Genomic DNA, 19306 nt, shown 5'->3' with positions numbered 1-19306 from the left:
ACGAGGTCCAAGCAATTACCAGACCTGTTGGTAGCTTCATTTATGATTTGCTCACAGCCTGAGTCAGAGGCAAAGTCTAAAGCTCTTAAGCCATGGCGATCGGTAGGAGAGATAGAACTTAACCACTCCCTATGGTGAGCATTAAAATCACCAGCAAAGACAAATGAAGCCTTTCTATCATCTTCTTGTATCTTAGCCATAATGGTAAGAAGACAATCAAAGATGGAATCATCCATGTCTGGATTCCGGTAGATCGAACACAAATAAAACCTGTTATGCCTTCCACAAACTTTTATTGCCCGAATCTCATGACATCCACATTGATAGCAGGACTTATGAGAAGCAGGGTACTCAGTCCTAATATACACAGCCATTCCCCTGGCCCTAGGGATGGCATCACGTTTCAACATTATTGGCTTCTTAAAACCAGTTATAAGGAGCTCAGATGAGTGCCTCATATTAGAAACCAGAGTTTCTGAGCACAAAAGAATATGATACTGTTTGGACGCAACTGTAAGGTCTTGAATATTTGCATGAAGACCAGTCTTTGGCTCCATAATGCTGCCACCTTGCCCAACAGCATCACCCATTCCATGGCAGCAGGATGATAGGACTACTGTTCCTGCTATCTTCTACCTCCTCTCATACCCCTACCTCTCCTGAAATGGCCAGAGAGGGGTGGGGTTGAAAGAAACAGGATAGAATCCATGCCTCTAGAAGAGGTAGAAGAGGTTGAAGGAGCTGACTTAGCCCTCAATATTGCTGACAACCATTTCATGGCTAACTTCAGAAGGGATGTAGCTGATGATCTAGTAGATATCTTCGAGGGATTTTTAGAAGGTGACTGCATGATGGAAGATGGAGTCATGATTTGTCTTCCTTCAGTTTTCTACCATGTCGTCCACTTCATCAGATGAAAAAAGAGCTGGGTTATGCAGCACTGACAAGTTCCATAGTGCAAGGGTAATCTGTTGACCAATTTGCCTCGCATATTTGGCATCTACTGCATCCCTCCATTTGAAAACTGTGTGGAGACAACAGTTAGGTGATAACTGAGAGGAGAGGTGAATCCAACTAAGCTTTATTAAACAATCATCAAGTTTATACACAGAATGTCACAAAAATTCAAACATGAAAAAGCATGAACTAGCACGATAACACAAGTTGGAACATCACAAAAAAAATTCAAACATGAAAAAGCATGAACTAGCATGATAACACAAGTTGGTCTATAACAAAAGTGAAGAGGGAGTGATAAGATAAAAAATCAAAACCGTTACAGTGTACAAAAGTGTATGAAACAAGTGCGGTACATGGCTTCCCCCTTGAAAATTACATACATGTGAAATAGGGCACCCTACTTTAGAGAGGTGTACTGTAGGCAGGTCATCTGGCAGGAAATATGTAAGTTTTAGGCAGTAAATGGAGACCCAGTCTTCTTTGTGATGGATGATGATGCAGAAAGCCTTTGACGTACGACAGATTACAAGGAAAGGGCCCGTGTAAGGGGGCGGTAGCGATGGCTTGTTAGTGTTGTTGCACAGGCAAACGTATGTTGTCGAACACAAATGCTGGTATGTGTTGCTTAGCTGGGGGCTTGTAAGTCTGGCGGCATGGAGTAAATTTTCCCACAACATGATGTAGGTGTTGGAGTTTGTTGGAGGAGACTGTAGACAGAAAAAATCGGCAGGAATGACCAACGGGTCCCTATATACCATTTCAGCTGCCGAGACATCCAGAGCATCTTTAGGAGTGGTTCTTAGTCCCAGGAGAACCCATGGAAGCTGGGTAAACAAAGTGGAGTCCTTGCAGTGGGACATCAAAGCAGTTTTGAGGGCATGATGAAAACATTCAACCATTCCGTTGGCAGCAAGGTTGTAGGCGGTGATGCCCAGGAGGTTTACTAATGATGTCCACAATTAAGAGGTGAAAGTGGTACCCCTGTCAGAAGTAATATGCTCAGGGAAACCAAATCTCGCTATCCATCCTGAGAGTAAGGCAGATGTACAAGAGGCGAACATTGCAGTTTTCATGGATATGGCTTCAGGCCAACAAGTGGAGCGGTCGATGATGGTAAACAGTTAATGATGTCCTTGTGGTGTGGGTGTGGGCAAACTGACGGTGAGGTTGAGAAAAGGTGCCCACTCCTGAATCCGTGGGTCAATGTACCTTTGAAGTTTGGCATGCAGTACAGGTGCAGACCCAATCCTTAGCATCTTTAGCAATACCATGCCAAATGAACTTAGTCTTCAGTAGCTATGCAGTAGATAGGGAGGGATGTGAAAGGCCACAAATGAAGTCAAACACCTGTCGAAACATAGGAGCAGGTATCCTAGGTCTAGGTCTACCAGTACTGACCTCACAGAGGAGGGTGGTGTTAGGAGTCACTGAGGGGGCCATCTTCCCAACAGAGGGATGTGCAAGATGTCCTACTTACCTGGTACTCTGGATGTGCAAGATGTCCTACTTACTTGGTACTCTGGATGTGCAAGATGTCCTACTTACCTGGTACTCTGGATCCTTTCGTTGGGCTTCTGCCAAGGCGTTGTCATCCCATCCCAAGTGAATGGCGGCCAATGTGTTTCTTGACAGGACATCGGCAACTGGATTCACTTTCCCAGGGACGTGTTGAAGGGTGCAATTGTATTCAGACACGGAAGAGAGATGTCGATGTTGACGGGCGGACCAGGCATCAGACTGTCGAGTGAAGGGTGGCACCAGAGGCATGTGGTCTGCGCGAATGACAAAGGGCATAACTTCCAGGAAGTAGCAAAAGTGATGGACAGCCAAGTGCACCTCCAGCAATTTGCGGTCGAAGGTAGAGTAGCCAGATTCCGCCTTGGACAGTTTTCTACTGAAGAAGGCCATTGGACGGGGTGAGCTGTTTACCACCTGTTCGAGTACTGCACCAATAGCGACGTCTCTGGCATCGGGGGAGAGAAGGATAGGTGTTTGTGGCACAGGAAAAGGGAGAGCAGCAGCGGTTGATAGGGCAATCTTTGCATTTCAGAAGGCTGCTACTTGAAGGGGGCCTCATTTCAGATCTTTTGGCTTACCCTTGAGGCATAGAGGGAGTAAGTGGTAATAGTTAATCATGCCCAAGAATTCTTGCACTGCTTTGACAGTCAAGGGCATGGGGAAGTTTGGAATGACTGCTACCTTCTCAGGGAGGGAGTGGACTCCTTCAGGAGTGATTCAGCGCCCTAAGAACAATACTTCATTGGCGCCACAGATACACTTGTCGTACCGGACTACAAGGCCATTCTGTTGTTGGCAGTCAAGCACGATGCGTAGGTGACAGAGGTGTACCTCTTTGGAGGAAGAGAACACAAGTATGTCATCCACATAACATACACAGAAGGGGAGGTCCCCTAAGATGCAATCCATGAGGCGTTGAAAGTGGCCCCAGTAATACGAAGGCCAAAACAGGAGTAATTGAAGGTATATGTATTGAAGGAGGTGGTGATGGCGGTCTTGGGGTATGTCTCCTGGGTTTAAGGGCACCTGATAATACCTTTTCAGGAGGTGGAGTGTTGAGAAAACCTTCGCTTTGTGCAAGTATGAGGTCATGTTGGCGATGTTTGGGAGGGGTAGTGATCTGGTTCTTTCAGCATGTACCGGGACCTTTAATCCCCATATGGACGCAAAGAGCCATCTTTCTTCAGGACGATTTGCGTAAGAGTGACGACCATGGGCTTGTGGCCTTTTGGCAAAGGCCCATTTCTTCCATTTCGGCGAATGTTTGTCTAGCGGCTGCCAAACGATTCGGTGCCAGACGCCTGAATCTGACAAATACTGGGGGCCCCATCGTCTTGATAGGGTGATAAACACTGTGTTAGGTGGGAACTGTGGACGTTTGAAGAAGTTTTGGATGGAAAACTTTCGGATACGACATGAGGAGGTGGGGGTAGGCATTCGTGGGTGCGCTAATGTGGAGAGCGAGGTCAGAGGGGGTGGGTTGGAGATGTCGGTGAGCTACATCAACCAGATGGTGGAAATGTGAGAGGAAAGCCGCAGCGAGGATTGACAATATCACGTCAGCAACAAGAAACTTCCAAATATATTTGGCGCTTCCAAACTATAATGTAAGGGTTTCATAACTGTGGGTGGGTATCGCAGATCCGGTGGCAGCTAGCTACCAGGCGGAAGTCAACAGATTTAGATAGACTACGTCGTTTTCTGGAGAGTGGCCTTGGCAGAAGAGAACGGCAAACACCCGTGTCAACAAAAAATCACACGTCCGTACTTGCATCCTGTAAAAAGAAAATAATAGTGATAGGGAAGGCCACCACTGCAAGCAATGGCTTACTTACATGTTTTTGGGGCACTGACAACCATTCACACATTTCTTTGCAACGGTTGCTGAGAGCTAAAAAGTTTTGTCATACCCTATTGGGGTGTACCCTTGCTCGCAAAGCCAATCAGAAATTTCAGAGAAAAGGTCCTCGGGGATTGCTGCGAGAACATAATCTGCTTTGGTGCTTGACTGAGTCATGCCCTTCATGCAAAACTGGACTTCAGGACGCTGGAACCAGACGAATGCTTCTCCGCTTGCCTTAGAGGCAGATTCGGTTGGCGGCACCTTTAAACAGTAGGGCAGAGCAGTGAAGGGGCCGGCGGGAGGGAGCGGACACTCCGCTGGTCACCAATGTGTGGTGGCACCTGTAAGGTGATAATTGAGAGGCGAGGTGAATGCAACTAAACTTTATCAAACAATCATCGAATTTATATATAACAATGTGCGAGCAAGAATGTCATAAAAATTCAAACATGAAAAAGCATGAACTAACATGATAACACAAGTTGGTCTATATTAGTGCAGGGAAGAGGGAGTGATGAGATGAAAAATCAAAACTGTTACAGAGTACGAGTGTACAAAATATGAGAGGTGTAGAACCCAGTTATCCCACTTGTTGACTGACGGATGCATTAAAAAGGTGTCGCTCTTAGTGACTGTAAAAACCATGCCGGTGAGAAATCATGATGTTATCTAACCAGGAAGTCACCTGGAGGCCTGCTATGTTAAAGACTTCCATAGTTGCAGACTCAGATGCCCAGAACACAATTCCCCCTTTCATGAGTCTCTAAATTGAAGTTCCTGGAGTCAGATTCTCCACAGCAGCATCAACTGGATGTAGAAAAGGCTGGTCTCCCAAGGACTATAAACCTCTTTTAACCAGAGAGTGTGGGAGGCAAGATATTGCTTGAGTGACTCAACCGTTCTAAGTTCCTTGGCCCAAAGATCTGGGAATCTATGCTATGTAGAGTAAGTTGAACAAGCTCTAACCAAGGCAACTCTAGGACGGGCCTCAAACCGAAGCAACAATAAATGGAGGTTATCCTACCTTGACTCATGATTTATTTGTCTCCTAAAGTCATTGATCTGTCAGATGCAAAACAAGACCTTGATGAAATTAGATTTCATCTCAGGATTTTCTTTCCCACTGGTACTGGTCTGGAGTCAGGTGCCAAAAAGTCAAGGGTGTCTCTGGACTCTTAAGAGGTCTTTCCATGATCTGGTGGAAGGTCCTGTGGTTTTGTCTATTTCCTCTTGGAGCCCAAGATCAAACCTGATTGGTACAATGAAACCGCTGGAACAACAGCAATCAGTTTGCTTCCTATATAGCCAAGGTGGAGCCTTTTGCCCTCGTGTGTATATTGGGTGACATGGCTGAGGCCTATACCACTGAAGGACTCACAGAAGTGCATGAAGAGGACCTGCAGACATGTGTGTCCTTGGGTGGTCTGTCAACCAAGCATGAATAGTCTCTATGATAGTCTGATGAAGCCTCTACACAAATGGGGAACAATCTCCAGCTCACCAATTTATGTGCACAGAAAGGCCTTTCCTTTTTTGCAGGGGCAGGATACTAAGGTGAAGGGCATCTACTAGGTGGAACATCTGGATGCCTTAAACTACCCGCAAAGGACCTCGAGCGATAGGAAGAGGAGGAAGGATATCAACTGCAAGCTCTAACCTTTCAATCCCTCCTGGTTGTCTAATACAAAGGATTCGTGTGAAGTGTGAAAGCATAAGAGGTGAATGGATTCGCATAAAATTGTCCCCTGAAGAACATTCATGTGAAGACATAGCTCTTTAGCTGGCACAAGGAGAATGAGTGTGTTATGTGTGTGAGCTTGTGAAGACCCTGTATGGGGCAAGCATGATTATGACAAACTCAAAGAAAAGGAGTACTGTAAGCACTTAGAGACCTAGCTACATGTGAGACTACTTGTGAGTGGTTTATGAGTTGGGACCTTGCGCATGGAACCTTAGTACATGGTGACCTAGCACATGAGAATTTAGCACACAAAATACTAGCACATGGGTAGTATTCCTAAGGGGAGCCTATGTAAGGGGAGTGTATGTCTGCTTGTCTATGGTCTAGACTCTAGAGGCTGATCCAGAAACTTGTCTAGATGGAGGAGACAGCCTAATATTGTTATTGGATGGGGAAGGCTGAAAGGTCCTGAAAACCACCGCCTGGTGCAAAAGTAAACACTGATTGGATTTTCTCCATTTCTCCCAGTTCTATGGGGAGCAGTAAAGGACCTTTAACCAAGGAATTCTTGAAGTTCCCTACCTCCCCCCGGTCTTCTTGCCTTGTGAACTTGGAGGCAACCACATCTCGCTTATTTAGATTCCTGTTGGCCCACTGGTTAGCTGCCTGGTGACCCAAAAATTACACAGCTTTTGCCTCAGAACAAGTGCATTCTGTGAACTGCCTCTTCTTCTCTGCATAAGAAAGGTCTGAGTTTGAGGCAAAGCATCCCATGGTATCTGACCAGTGGTCCAGTCAGGCGGCCTCCTAAACCATGAAAATGAGGGGAGGCTTCATAAACCATGAAAATAAGGTGCTGAGCAGCTAGTTTCTTGGCTGAAATGGATCAGATTAGTGTAGAAACTGCTGAGTCCCGAGGCAGAAGAGAGGCATGAAAGTCCTAAGTCACAAAATGGCATCTCCTGCATCAACAAAATTGTGACAGAATTGTAAATGATGGGTCTCCTATCAGGGAATCTGATACCTGCAGATCAACCTTGTCGACTGTTTCCTTAGGAAGTTCTAACCATTGTCTCAAACCCTGGGGGATATGGCACAGTTTCTCTGTTGCTAGTTCCCTGCCTTAAATTGGTGATCTAGGGGCTTTGCCAGGGTCATTAATCCTCCTGATTAGGGACAGGGGCTCTAGAAAGCAAGACTCAGACTCTGCCCACTCGGATTCGGTGCAACCTGGACCGGCTGCTTACAGCAACTACATTATGGATTTGGGGGAGTCCTCCCCCAGGAGAAGGCTGTTCCTCTCTGGAGAGGAATCGTACAGCTTCACATCTTCCTGATCGAACGCAATATCTGGCAGGCACCGAAATGGATCGGAGACTAGAAAATTATCGCTAATTTCCCTATTTTTGAAACTAAAAAGTCTCACATATGAAACATTGGGAACTCCTCTGCTAAGTAAGTGGTAATGAGGAGAAGAACTATCATCAGGATCTCTCCTATGAAAAGGCCTAAGGGAGTCAGCCAATATCTTAAACCTTCATTATGGAGTCTCTGCCCTCACTTTTGGATCCCTTTGAAAAGGAGGAACAAGGGTGCTCCATCACATATGAGTAAGCAACACTAAAGATCCAAATGTGGTTGCCTAGATGAAAACTGGTCTAATGATGGTTTGGTGCTTTCAAAGGTGACAATATGTAATTCTCAACATAAGAGATGCATCTTGGCAATCACAATTGCCTAAGTCTCTGCTGGTTAGGATCATATGCCAAAGCCCACGCAATCACACCAGAGTACTTTCCTTTGGTTCACCAATAATCTTTGTACTGTGCTAAGGGAGTGGAATTGGTGCACTAGCTTGAATCTTTATTATCTATTCCATGTACAGTACATCCAAGATTAAAAGGGATAAGAGGGCATCAACAGCAGAAGCTCGCATGTCAACTGTTGCGCAAGCTTGTGTGCAATAAATAGGAGAGCACATGCATGTGACTGTAAATTAGATGAACAAATGCAAGTAGAGAGGCGCACATCCTACTAATATAAAAAAGGAAAGCGCTAGCAGAAGTGCTCATATAGTAGGCCACTCTACATAGCAGGTGAAAGGATGAGCGATCAATCATGAGAGGTAAGAGGGTGCATGATTGATCGCAAGCATGTGAGAGTGTGAGCGAGGAACCACGAACAGATGAGACGATGCGCGATTGACCATTAGCTGGTGTGCAATCATAAACATGAGATATGGGGTTCTCTTTTTTGAGCGTGTGAACACCTAGTAGTATGCCTACCATTAACCTAATTTGTGTCCAAACAGGCGAAATGGCGCTCCAGTAGGAGCGACCGATTACCACCAGATGCTCGATTGTGAGCATGTATTGTGGCACTCTCCAAGATACGTGTAACTGTGAACAGTTGAGAATTGAGGAGCAAGCAAAGCATCATACAACCTCACCATCTAATTCTTTGTCCTTGGTGAAGGATTAGCAAACACTATTTCTCCTATGGGGGGAAAGAAATGGTATAAGTGACTTATATAAGTTCCATTGATCTGCCTTAAGAAAATAATTGTCCAATAAGGGAAATGAAATGGTGGCAGCCACGTTTTCTTGCAACCAGGAGTGTGTACAAAGTTAGAAGATTACATGCCTAGAACGGGGACACTTAGTGTACGAGCAGACACTCATATAGGAGTTGTTTCTCTCTGCTTAGTAAGCGTAATAATCTAGGCTGAATGTGTGTCTAAATTGCACCCTGTCACACTTATTCATCAGCTATCCTCTGACTTTCTGGGAAGGTGAGTGATTCAAATGAGAGCACCTGCCATCATCACCTTGCTTTATGATCATCGAATGTGTATGCATAATTGCAATCACTCATTCAAGACATAAGGAAGTATCTCCTCTTGGAGAAAGCTTGCTATAGGATACACATAAAGCTCCATAGGATCATATGAAGCTCAGTTAGAGAACTTGTTCCTCCTGATACCATCTTCCTTTTGAGCTTGTCTATGATTGGAGAATCAGAGAAGTCTGACTCGAGAGTAAAATATTAGTCAGCCACTTGAGTTTAAATCCAATGACAATGTCATAAGACACTGAAGTTTATTCTGAAAGACATCGTCTTCAACAGCAACAAGTGTCCAAAAGTTAAAGAAAGGAAACTCGAGAAGCAAAGTTTAAAGAGAAGTGGAAAGTATGTCTCTATTCTTTGGCAGCAAAATTCAAAGTGACTCTTCAGTGTACCAGCAGAAGGAGCGGGGCATTCCCGCCACCAGACGCCAACTACAGACATCTTGTTATAAGTTTTAACTGACAATTTCCAACTGTGCTTAAATAGGTTATATCATAGGATGAAGGTTTGTATCTGTGTAATAAAAAAGGGATATTAGATAGCATAACTAGAACCCCAGATCCTGTCCTAGGATTCCAGATCTTCTTTACTTACCAATGGATTTTAACTACCAGGAATACCCCTTCTGATCCCAAAACTGTTTCACATACAAACCTATAATCAAAACATTGGCCCTTGTAACAAAATTAAATTGTTCCTTACCCAAGTCTACGAGGTCAAGGACTAAGGTCGGTCTGTAGCTACGAGGAATATTAACTGGAGTCCACTTTCTATTCTTAGTTGAATGTATAATGTAGCTGCTTCCCGCAGAAAGTTGTAAGCTGCTCCTGCCTCCTGTTCTGTTGAACTAATATATTTGGATTACTATATCAATCAAACATGAAAAAAATATTTGGTATAGAAATTATAAATTTTGAATTAATTTGTATTTTTTTCTAATTATACAAACCTGAGTCATTTTTAAAGAAGAATGATGCTAGAATACAGCAATTAAGAATTATAATGAGGTATCAACAACTGGCTGTTAGTTACCTGGCGGTATTTACCTGCATGTAGTGGGGGAGGGTAAGGGTAGGTGAGTCTCTTTAGCTATGGTATGCAGCTCTTCTAAAAGAACACTCCAAAATCAAAGCATTGTTCTCTAGTCTTGGGTAGTGCCATAGCCTCTGTACCATGGTTTTCCACTGTCTCTTGGGTTAGAGTTCTTTTGCCTGAGAGTACAGTCGGGCACACTGCTCTTTCTCATTTCTCTTCCTTTTGTTTGGTTAAAGTTTTTATAGAATATATAGGAAACATAACATTTATCTTAATGTTGTTACTGTTCTTAAATATTTTATTTTTCCTTGTTTCCCCACGGGGCTATTTTCCCTATGTTGGAGCCCCTGGGATTATAGCATAATGCTTTTGCAACTAGGGTTGTAGCTTAGCAAGTAATAATAATAATAATAATAATATCGTCTAGCTGAAAGACTTTTTAGCGATGTATAAGTACCCCCAGGAGGTAGCGGGGTAGACCAACCAACCCCTAACACACACACACACACACCGGTGAAATGTCTCCACTTTTTAATTACAGGCTGGCAGATTTGACATTTGTTCTGACACGAATACAAACCCTTTCTCTCTTTACAGTGCAGCCTCACCCTTAGGTGAGTGGAAGTTCTAAAGCAACTGGCTGATTTCTGACACGGGGTGTAATTCTGTGCTTCGCACGAGCTTAATAGACACACCCTGACACCATACTAACTCTCAGAATGTGTGAGAGAGTTAACGGCTGGGCAATTGGTGTGATTGTGTGTGAACTGAGCACTGTGACTTGACCAAGTAAGTAATTGTTTGGAATTTAACCTAGCCATTACCTGACTCCCCCTTGCTGGGAGGAAGGGGACGTAACAAATACACATCATATTTTAGGCTACTCAAGGGATATGGTTTTAACTGCAGACAGAGGTGGTCTGCTTGCAGAGTTCCATGTGTGCTGTGTCCCGAGAAAAGAAGATGAAAGAAGAGAGGCCAGTTACTATACCGTTCATCCCAGACTAATCTCAGAAAAGGCCTGCCCTTGATCAACTGCTAGAGGAGACTAGCTAGAGAAGAAGCCTTCTTGGAGGGAGCTGGAGCAGCCTGTATGATTGCCTTTCTCCTGGCACTCTTCAACCCCTTTGAATAAGGCAAAGCTGTACTGATCCAAGGGGGGTCTCTGAGTGCCATAGACAAGGTCAGGACCGTGTCATTACCCTCTTGATAGGGCTGTCGATGTATTTGACAGACCACTGATGGTTTTCATGCAGGTCAAGACCTGCCAAAAGACATGCTCAGACTCCCTTTGCTCAGCCTCCATTAGCTTCGGGCTAGTGACTCTAGGCAATAGATTGTCCTCAAAATCTAGTTGCTCATCCAACTCCAAGCTCTCACCCATTGGAGCCCGGGGTGGATCATAGTCATCAGAATCGGCCGTAGACGACCAGGGGGTCTCTTGCTGACGTTTTGGAATAAGAGGCTTCCCAAGACATCTCTTTCTAAGATGTGGAAGCTCTAGCCAAAGACTTAGGAATGGTATTAAAGGCCTTTGACTCCCTGCGCAGGGGCAGGTATTCCTCCAGAAGATATGGCCTTGCCGTTTTCTCTTTCCTGACGATCTCGCAAAGGATGAGGATCTTTTGATAATGAGTGGCACTCATGAGCCACTTAGTGGCAGTCACGATATGAGGAGTGTTTGTCTGAGCACAAGTGAGGAGTTATTGGGGAGTCACGCACAGCTGACGAGGGATGAACAGCTGACGAGTCATGCACAGCTGGCGAGTCATGCACGGTCCTTGACAGGACTGAAAAGGCGTCTCCTTACCGCAGTCGGGGTGAGAACGTCCAGGGTGGCGAGGAGTGATAAACTCCGAAGCCTGACGAGCCCCCGAAGGGGAACGCCTGCGTGGTTAGTCCAAATAGGAAACATGTTCTGACTGAGTAAGATAAGAAAATTGTTGGTCTCTAGAAGATCTCTAAAACTGAGTCTCTATGGGGGCCTCACTCCCGGACAAGAGATATGACCACCTACAGGACTTTGCTCCATCCCTGACGGAAGAGTCGGCTCAGTATGGGGGATAGTGTAGTCTTTAGTGACGAGATAGCAGCTGCTGATCTCCGTCGAGCTGTAAGCAATTCTCTTGGGAAGCGGGAAGGTAGCTAAACAGCTGATGAAGGGAAAGTCCCCCTTGAAAGGGAGAGCAGCCCAACACCTTGAGAGGTTAACTCTGCCTCAGAAGGGGAAAGTTGTCCAACCACTGGAGGCGGACCTCAGGGCAGTGCTCTCTGCTTCCTGTCAATAAGCCTTGTTCAAGTTGGAGGTCGGCATCAAGCACTACCTGTGAAACATAGCCTAGGTTAGTTTCTGGGTTCACCCCAAAGGGATACCCCGAATAGAACACCCGAAGGAACCCCGTATGTAACTGATGAAGGGAAATACTCCCTCGGAAGGGAAAGCAGCCTAACATCTGGGAAGGTTAACTCAGGGAAAGTTGTCCAACCCCCGGAGGCGGACCTCAGGGCAGTACTCTCTGCTTCCCATCAACAAGCCTTGTTCAAGTTGAATGTCGGCACTGAGAGCTACCTGTGAAACATAGCCGAAGGTAGTTTGTGGGTTCACCCCAAAGGGATCCCCCGAATGTACCCGCCACTGTCCTCATTCCTACGCTTGAGCATGAAGAACAAAGGAGTAGAAATAGTGTGTGTTGCAGAGACTGTACCACTCTCGGCAGGGACTTCGTCCTTGTAAGTGAAAGGTCATAGTCAGCGTGTTGATCAGGAGCTGCCACAGGCGCAGTACTGTGATGGGGCAGGTAGAGCAGATTCCACAGGAACGAACGGCTCTGTTCTTCTACGTCAGCTGACTTAGCCAAAAAAGAAGCATGGATTTGCTAGCTGAAGAAATAAAATAAATTATGAAAGAGACACTCCTCTAGGAGGTTCACCTAACCCGCGGAAGGGAATAGTGTCAAGGAGAGAACAGAAACTTAATAAGGAATGGGCGCTCCCTTCGCCGGCTATCATTGTCGTGAGAAGGAGAGCGGCGGCATAAGAACTGTAAAACAAAGAATTTCAATTAATTAATCCGCTGACGAAACAAACTACTTGGGAGAACCACTCAATCCTCTGGGGTTCCCCGAGGGGGAGCGGACGTGCTAAAGACTATGCACTCCCTCCAGCGGCTAAGTATGGCCGTCAACCCATCACCGCATAAAGAAGTGCAAAGTTAAGAGCTGAAAATTACAAATAAAAAATTATTTCAACATAACTGCTGAAGAAAACCATTCGGGAGAACAACCTAACCCATGTAATGGGAAAGGTGTTCCCCCGCAGAGTATCTGCCAACCGATCCCGTAACGAGGGAAAGCGGCATTGTCAGTGAGGAAGAGCAAGACCAACATCAAGTTGTGGACAGGCCGTAAGCAGTCTTCCTCCAAGAACTTGGGGGAGAGAGTGACGTTAACATCTGAACGGAAAAGGAGTAGCCACATGATGACGACTCCCTTATGGCGGAGGCCGGAGTCACTCGGAGTGCCACCTGCCTACGGGTTATCCGGTGTCCAAGGGGTTACGATCGTATGAGAATGTTCTCCGCCCTTGAGAACCTGCCGCACTACGTAGTCACAAAATCAGCAACAATTGCTGAAAAAATCTTAAATATATTTAAAAACATTACAAGAATGTTTTCATATAAATAAAAAAAAAAACCCAAGTTTAAGAATAAGAAAAGAAACAATGAGTCAAATGGCCGGTAAGTTGGAGCAGAGAGATAGACAACATGTCTTGCCCTAAACCAAAAGCAAAGTGGGTGCTCAGCCCAGGTGTGTGAGTGAGCGGGGTAACCTGTTACCCCAACCCCTCTTGCTAACCAGCACTTGGGGTGGTTATCGCTTGCTAAAAGTATTACGGCGCGTCTTTCAGCCATGCCGAAAGTAATATCCCCTATAAATAGCGAAGGTTTGTATAGAGTGACGGGACAAATTTGTTCTAATATTGTTACTATTCTTAAAATATTTATATTTAATTGTTCAATAATTCTCATATAGTTTATTTATTTCCTTTCCTCACTGGGATATTTTTCCTGGTGGCGCCCTTGGGCTTACAGCAACCTGCTTTTCCAGCTAGGGTTGTAGCTTAGTTAGTAATAATAATAATAATATTAATAATAATATTAATAATAATAATATTAATAATAATAATAATAATAATAATAATAATAATAATCATAATAATAATAATAATAATAATATAGACACTTATGATCTGAGTCAAAGGATAAGGTACAATGACATTCAATCAAGAAGGTTGCCAAACCTATGGATAGCTACTTTTGGAGTATGAGGCTTGGCTACAGACTCTGTGGACTGACTAGCAGCAAAAGTACTCCTTTCCGAGAGCATGGTACAAGAACTAAGCTCCAAGGAGATGGTCTAACTTCTGATTTGGTAACCAGTAAGTTTGACACTCTGAATGAGGAATGACAGCTCCGTCAAGGAAAAGTTGACTCTGTTGTAAATAGACGACGAATCTCAAAGTCGAGCGGCATCTTGTGTTTGGTTATGATGTGTGCTTATGGTAAAAATATTGAAACCTTATTGCTTGCTTTGTTTCAAGATAAGCTAATTAACTGCGATTTTGGAATTCATACATCCTTCTAGAAAGGCATGTGTCAGTAGGCGACTGTCATAGATTCCATTGTGCAGACGTGCAGTGGTTGTTGTTCGTCATATTTTGAGGTTATTGGCCAGTTGCAAGGACATTACAATGGAATTCCAAAAGCTATTCATGGGTTTCTGAGTGAAGAGATTGATCACCAACTGTCAAAGTCTGCAACTTCTAATTATATTTAAGAAAAGTGGAGTGGTTAACCAAAAGGTTATGGTAATATTTGCCAATTTACTCCTTTTAAGTTTATATAATTAGTAATCAATACCAAAATACTATCCCATGAGGCTAACGTGAGTAGCGAACGTAGTCCGCTTGCCAGAACACTGGAGCGGTGAGTTAATGTTTATTTGCAAACGAAGCAAGTATACGGCAGAGTAAAAACCAATAGATAATTAGCTCAAGTAAAAAGGTATTTGTAATAATATTATGACGAAGACTGCTATGTACAACTCGACTCCATAGAAAATGAGATGGAAAATCACGTTTTCTATGCGTCTGAGTCTGGTAAACAAAACCTTCAGTGTTTTGACCATGGTTCATTACTATTATTCGATTTTGACTATGGTAACTTTTCGTTATCACGATGATTGGTGTGTTTAGGATAGAGAGCTTATTTTCTTTTATCCATTTTCTGTATTCTCCCACCAAAAAACATCAATTTCCCACCCTGGAACCCCATTATTGTAGTTATTAAGTAGGGTCCTGTATCTCTAAATAAGATTATTTGTGGTAAAAATAAAGGTGAAACTTTTTGAAAACTTACCCTGCTAGAAAAAAATATATTTTCATATTGAATATCCGAGTTTGATTGAAACTAAGTTTACCAGTATGAGTACATAAAGTAAGAGAGGGTTATGGTAAGGTACGGTAAGGTAAGGTAAGGTCAGGTAAGGTAAGGCTAGGTCAGGTAAGGTAAGGCTAGGTCAGGTAAGGTAAGGCTAGGTCAGGTAAGGTAAGGCTAGGTCAGGTTAGGTAAGGTAAGGTAAGGTAAAGCTAGGTAAGGTAAGGCTAGGTAAGATAAGGTCAAGTGAAATAATACTTAAGGTAAAGCTAAGTAAAATAATAGTAGGTAAGGTAAGGTAAGGCTAAGTAAAATAATGATAGGTAAGGTAAGGTCAGGTAAAGTATGGGTAGGTAATGTAAGGGTAGGTAAAGTAAGGGTAGGTAAAGAAAGGGTAGGAAAGTATAGGTAATTAAGGTATGGGCAAGTAAGGTAAGTTAAAGTAAGTTAATGGCAAGTAAGGTAAGGAAAAGTAAGTTAAGGGCAAGTAAGGTAAAGTAAAGTAAGTTAAGATTAGGTAAGGTAAGGTAAGGTTAGGTAAGGTAAAGGTATATAGTGTGAGGTTAGATAATGTAAGGGAAGGGTAGGTAGAATGAGGTTAGGATAGGTAAGGATTATGCAAAGTGGTGATAGGCTAAGTGGTGGCAGGCAAAGTTATGGCAGGCAAAGTGATGGGTTAGCAAGGCATGAGTAGAAAAGGTAAGAGTAGTTAAGGTAAGAGTAGTTAAGGTAAGGGTACTTAGAGTAGGTAAAATGAGGGAAGGTAAAGTGGTTTTATTTTTAGAACAATATAGGAAAAGCTTTACTAATAAAAAAATAGGGTTTTATAAATAAAAAACTCTAATTTTCTTTGAAAATGACCCTTGTTTCTGTCGCAAATGAATAGTTAATAAGGTACACCTAATTATATCCTACAGAAGTGGATCCAAAGGTCTTGGGTGGAGAAAACTTACAGGAGAATCGTTAACTGAAGGTAAAGCTAACCTTTTCTTCTCTATGTATTATTTTCTGGGGCTCAAAATAAATCCACGAAAAATTACATAAATTATTAGCATTCTACACTCTTGGGTTATTTCTTATTTGTTTGTTTACGTCCTACAGTTCGAATGTAGCTGCTTGTAAGTCAGCCATTATTTGCAATTTAGGACCCCGCTGTAGTTAGTGTTAGTGTATTTAAAGGAAATAAAGCATTGCATTATTTGTGAATAAAATTTAGGGTTTGCGACCTGGGAAGAGGGTTCCAAGGGGCTTGCCCCGAAACTAGGACTGTGACCTAGGAAATACTAGGTTAGGTTAGGTGGGTTGTATTAGGTTTTGTGGCCTTTTGAACGAATTTCATAATTCATATTTTGGTAATTGTGTAGGAGACCTCCGCGCTCGATTTAAAAGTTTCTAAAAGTAGAAAACGAAAGAAAACAGTAAATTAGAGCTACAGTTACCTTGAAACTGTGAGATAATCCTCCTACAACCACCTAACTCTTACAAATGTAAGCATAAACCTACTACTACAATTATGGGGGACCCCAGTGGGAAGCGGGGTTTTTGGGTGGGGGGAGGAGGAGAAGTGATTTTTCGGGGCACTACCGAACCTAATACAACTACCTACCCTACCCTAAGGGCCATGTACCCCTACCTAGGCCTACCGGGGGGGGCTCCGCCCCCCCTGCGACCCCCCCTTAAGGCCACAGTAATTTTCAGGGCACCACCGAACCTAAGACACCCACCTAACCTAGCCTATGGGGCCCTGTACCCCTACCTAGGCCTACCGGGGGGGCTCCGCCCCCCCTGTGACCCCCCCTTAAGGCCACAGTAATTTTCAGGGCACCACCGAACCTAAGACACCCACCTAACCTAGCCTATGGGGCCCTGTACCCCTACCTAGTCTCAATATCTAACTTTGCGTTTCCAAACCATGTACCTTTGAAACAAGACACGAAAAAATTGCACCTCCTCTTCCTTTTCCCACGAGTAACCACACTACGATCACACCGGAATGCTAATTTGTTGTAATCTATACGGCACACATTTTCACAATTAGGGCACTTTTTCTCTGCCAAAATCAAACCATGACGTTGAGCAAATGCAATTAGCAAATCAACTTTCCCTGAATAATGTACACAAAAATCCCCATAAGAAATAAAGCAATTGTCACAAGTGACACAGTCGGAACGGGATGAAGGTCCTGCCAATTGCTCCATACTTCACGGCAAAATGAGCTTTTCAGTTTGAAGGGAGATCCGAGATGTGCAAAAATATTCCTCCGCGGAACTTCACGTAAACTGTGGTAACTGGTGGAAAAATAGCAGGGATAAGTGAAGTAATAAGTGTCAGCATTGGCTAGATTTGTAAAAACCGCCATGATTGGTTTTCAAACAGTGTGACGTAAAGAAAACACCTGTTATTGGTTAGAATAGCATTGAGAACTAGTCTGCCATACGCAGTAAGGCGGTGAAACAGCTCATTTTAGCCAAGACATCACACAGTAAACAAAAACAAACACTTAGAAAAAATCCAAGTGAAACATAACTATACACACGAATATCTTCGTTAAATAGAAGTTGCTCATATATTGACTATTATATAAGCGTTCTATATGATATAATAGTGAATTGTAGGTGTTTAAATTCTTCAAGATCTTCCGCAGAGCTCTCCTACACATTTACCGAATTTTACCCTTAATTCAGTTGTAAATAATTACGTTTATTCCGGTTTTCCCCCAACCAAAAGCCCAGGGTTCCCACCTGTATCCATTGGGAAAGGGATGAATAATAGCAGAACATCTAATTTGTGGAGGAAATTAAAAACAAATTCACTGAAAGCTCACTATTTACTGTAGGAAAAGTGTTATTTTTTTCATTATAAATGTTGTCCCGTGTTAAACTATAAATTTACCGGTAAGGTAAAAATAGGTAAAGTTAGGTTAGGTAACTACATTACTAACAGGAGAGTTTATTTTATAAACTTTGTTTCCGTCCTACGCGAATCTGTGATGCTAAGCCTACTCTTAGCATTAAGTTGCTAGATTTTGAAAACAGACCTGAACTATAAAATACTGTATAATTCTATGAGATTAGATTCACTCTAAGAAAGAATACCACTTAAACCGTAATATTTAAACATCAATGAAATTATTAAGCATTACCTTCACAGTAATAGAAATCAGAAGAATTGCACTGCAAAATTAAATTTATAGTCGTTCATTGTTGCCAGAGAGTAACAAGTGGCGGGAAGCATTAGTGTCATAACCCTTCAGTAACCGATACACGATAAACATTGTCACTCTCAAAAAGGTTCCAACAATGCTCAGCCAAGTCTAATGCTTCACTTATCTATTCCCTAATCTCAATCATCTCGACCATCTTATTTCATTGGAATTTGTACTGAATTGCTAGTGTAAACTGAAGCTAATACTAGCAGTGGTGAGGTTGATAGTAGTAGAACGAATAAGTGTTATTGAAAGATATATAGAAAATCTCCGAAAGAAGATGAGAGAGAGAGAGAGAGAGAGAGAGAGAGAGAGAGAGATTCTTGTATACAAAAAGTACAGTGACGGGAGTTATATTATGTCACATTTAGTCAACCTATACAAAATGGGATGAATTATATATTAGTAGTGAAAATGCTAATAAAGTTTGTATCACGTTATATTCTCAAAAAAGAAAAAATATTAATTCGACACATGCACGCAATATATATATATATATATATATATATATATATATATATATATATATATATATATATATATATATATATATATAGCGATAACTTATTCAACTTATATCAACATTAGGCTACTTCTGCTAGTTTTACTGCCTGTACAGAGAGAGAGAGAGAGAGAGAGAGAGAGACCCACATTTGAACATCAGAAAAGAGATATGTTATTGTATCACAAAGGATATATATATATACATACATACATACATATATATATATATATATATATATATATATATATATATATATATATATATATATATATATATAT

At 42.7% G+C, this 19306-nt stretch overlaps 1 long non-coding RNA gene across 2 annotated transcripts in view; it reads right to left on the bottom strand.

Moving 5' to 3' along the window:
- Window positions 1–18585, bottom strand: part of LOC137654351 (uncharacterized) — a 36232-nt gene extending 17647 nt beyond the window's left edge. Inside the window, exons 1-2 of one of the 2 annotated variants that reach the window (XR_011046604.1) lie at window positions 18461–18585; window positions 9552–9696 (exon numbers count right to left, since the gene is read on the bottom strand). This is a non-coding gene — a long non-coding RNA (uncharacterized lncRNA). The remainder of the gene's footprint in view (window positions 1–9551; window positions 9697–18460) is intronic. The other variant, XR_011046603.1, reaches the window with a different exon arrangement.
- Window positions 18586–19306: the final 721 nt, after the last annotated feature.

This window comes from Palaemon carinicauda, chromosome 15, assembly GCF_036898095.1.
Source record: "Palaemon carinicauda isolate YSFRI2023 chromosome 15, ASM3689809v2, whole genome shotgun sequence".
Classification (NCBI taxonomy): Eukaryota; Metazoa; Arthropoda; class Malacostraca; order Decapoda; family Palaemonidae; genus Palaemon; species Palaemon carinicauda.
This window is presented reverse-complemented; position numbering and strand designations above follow the sequence as displayed.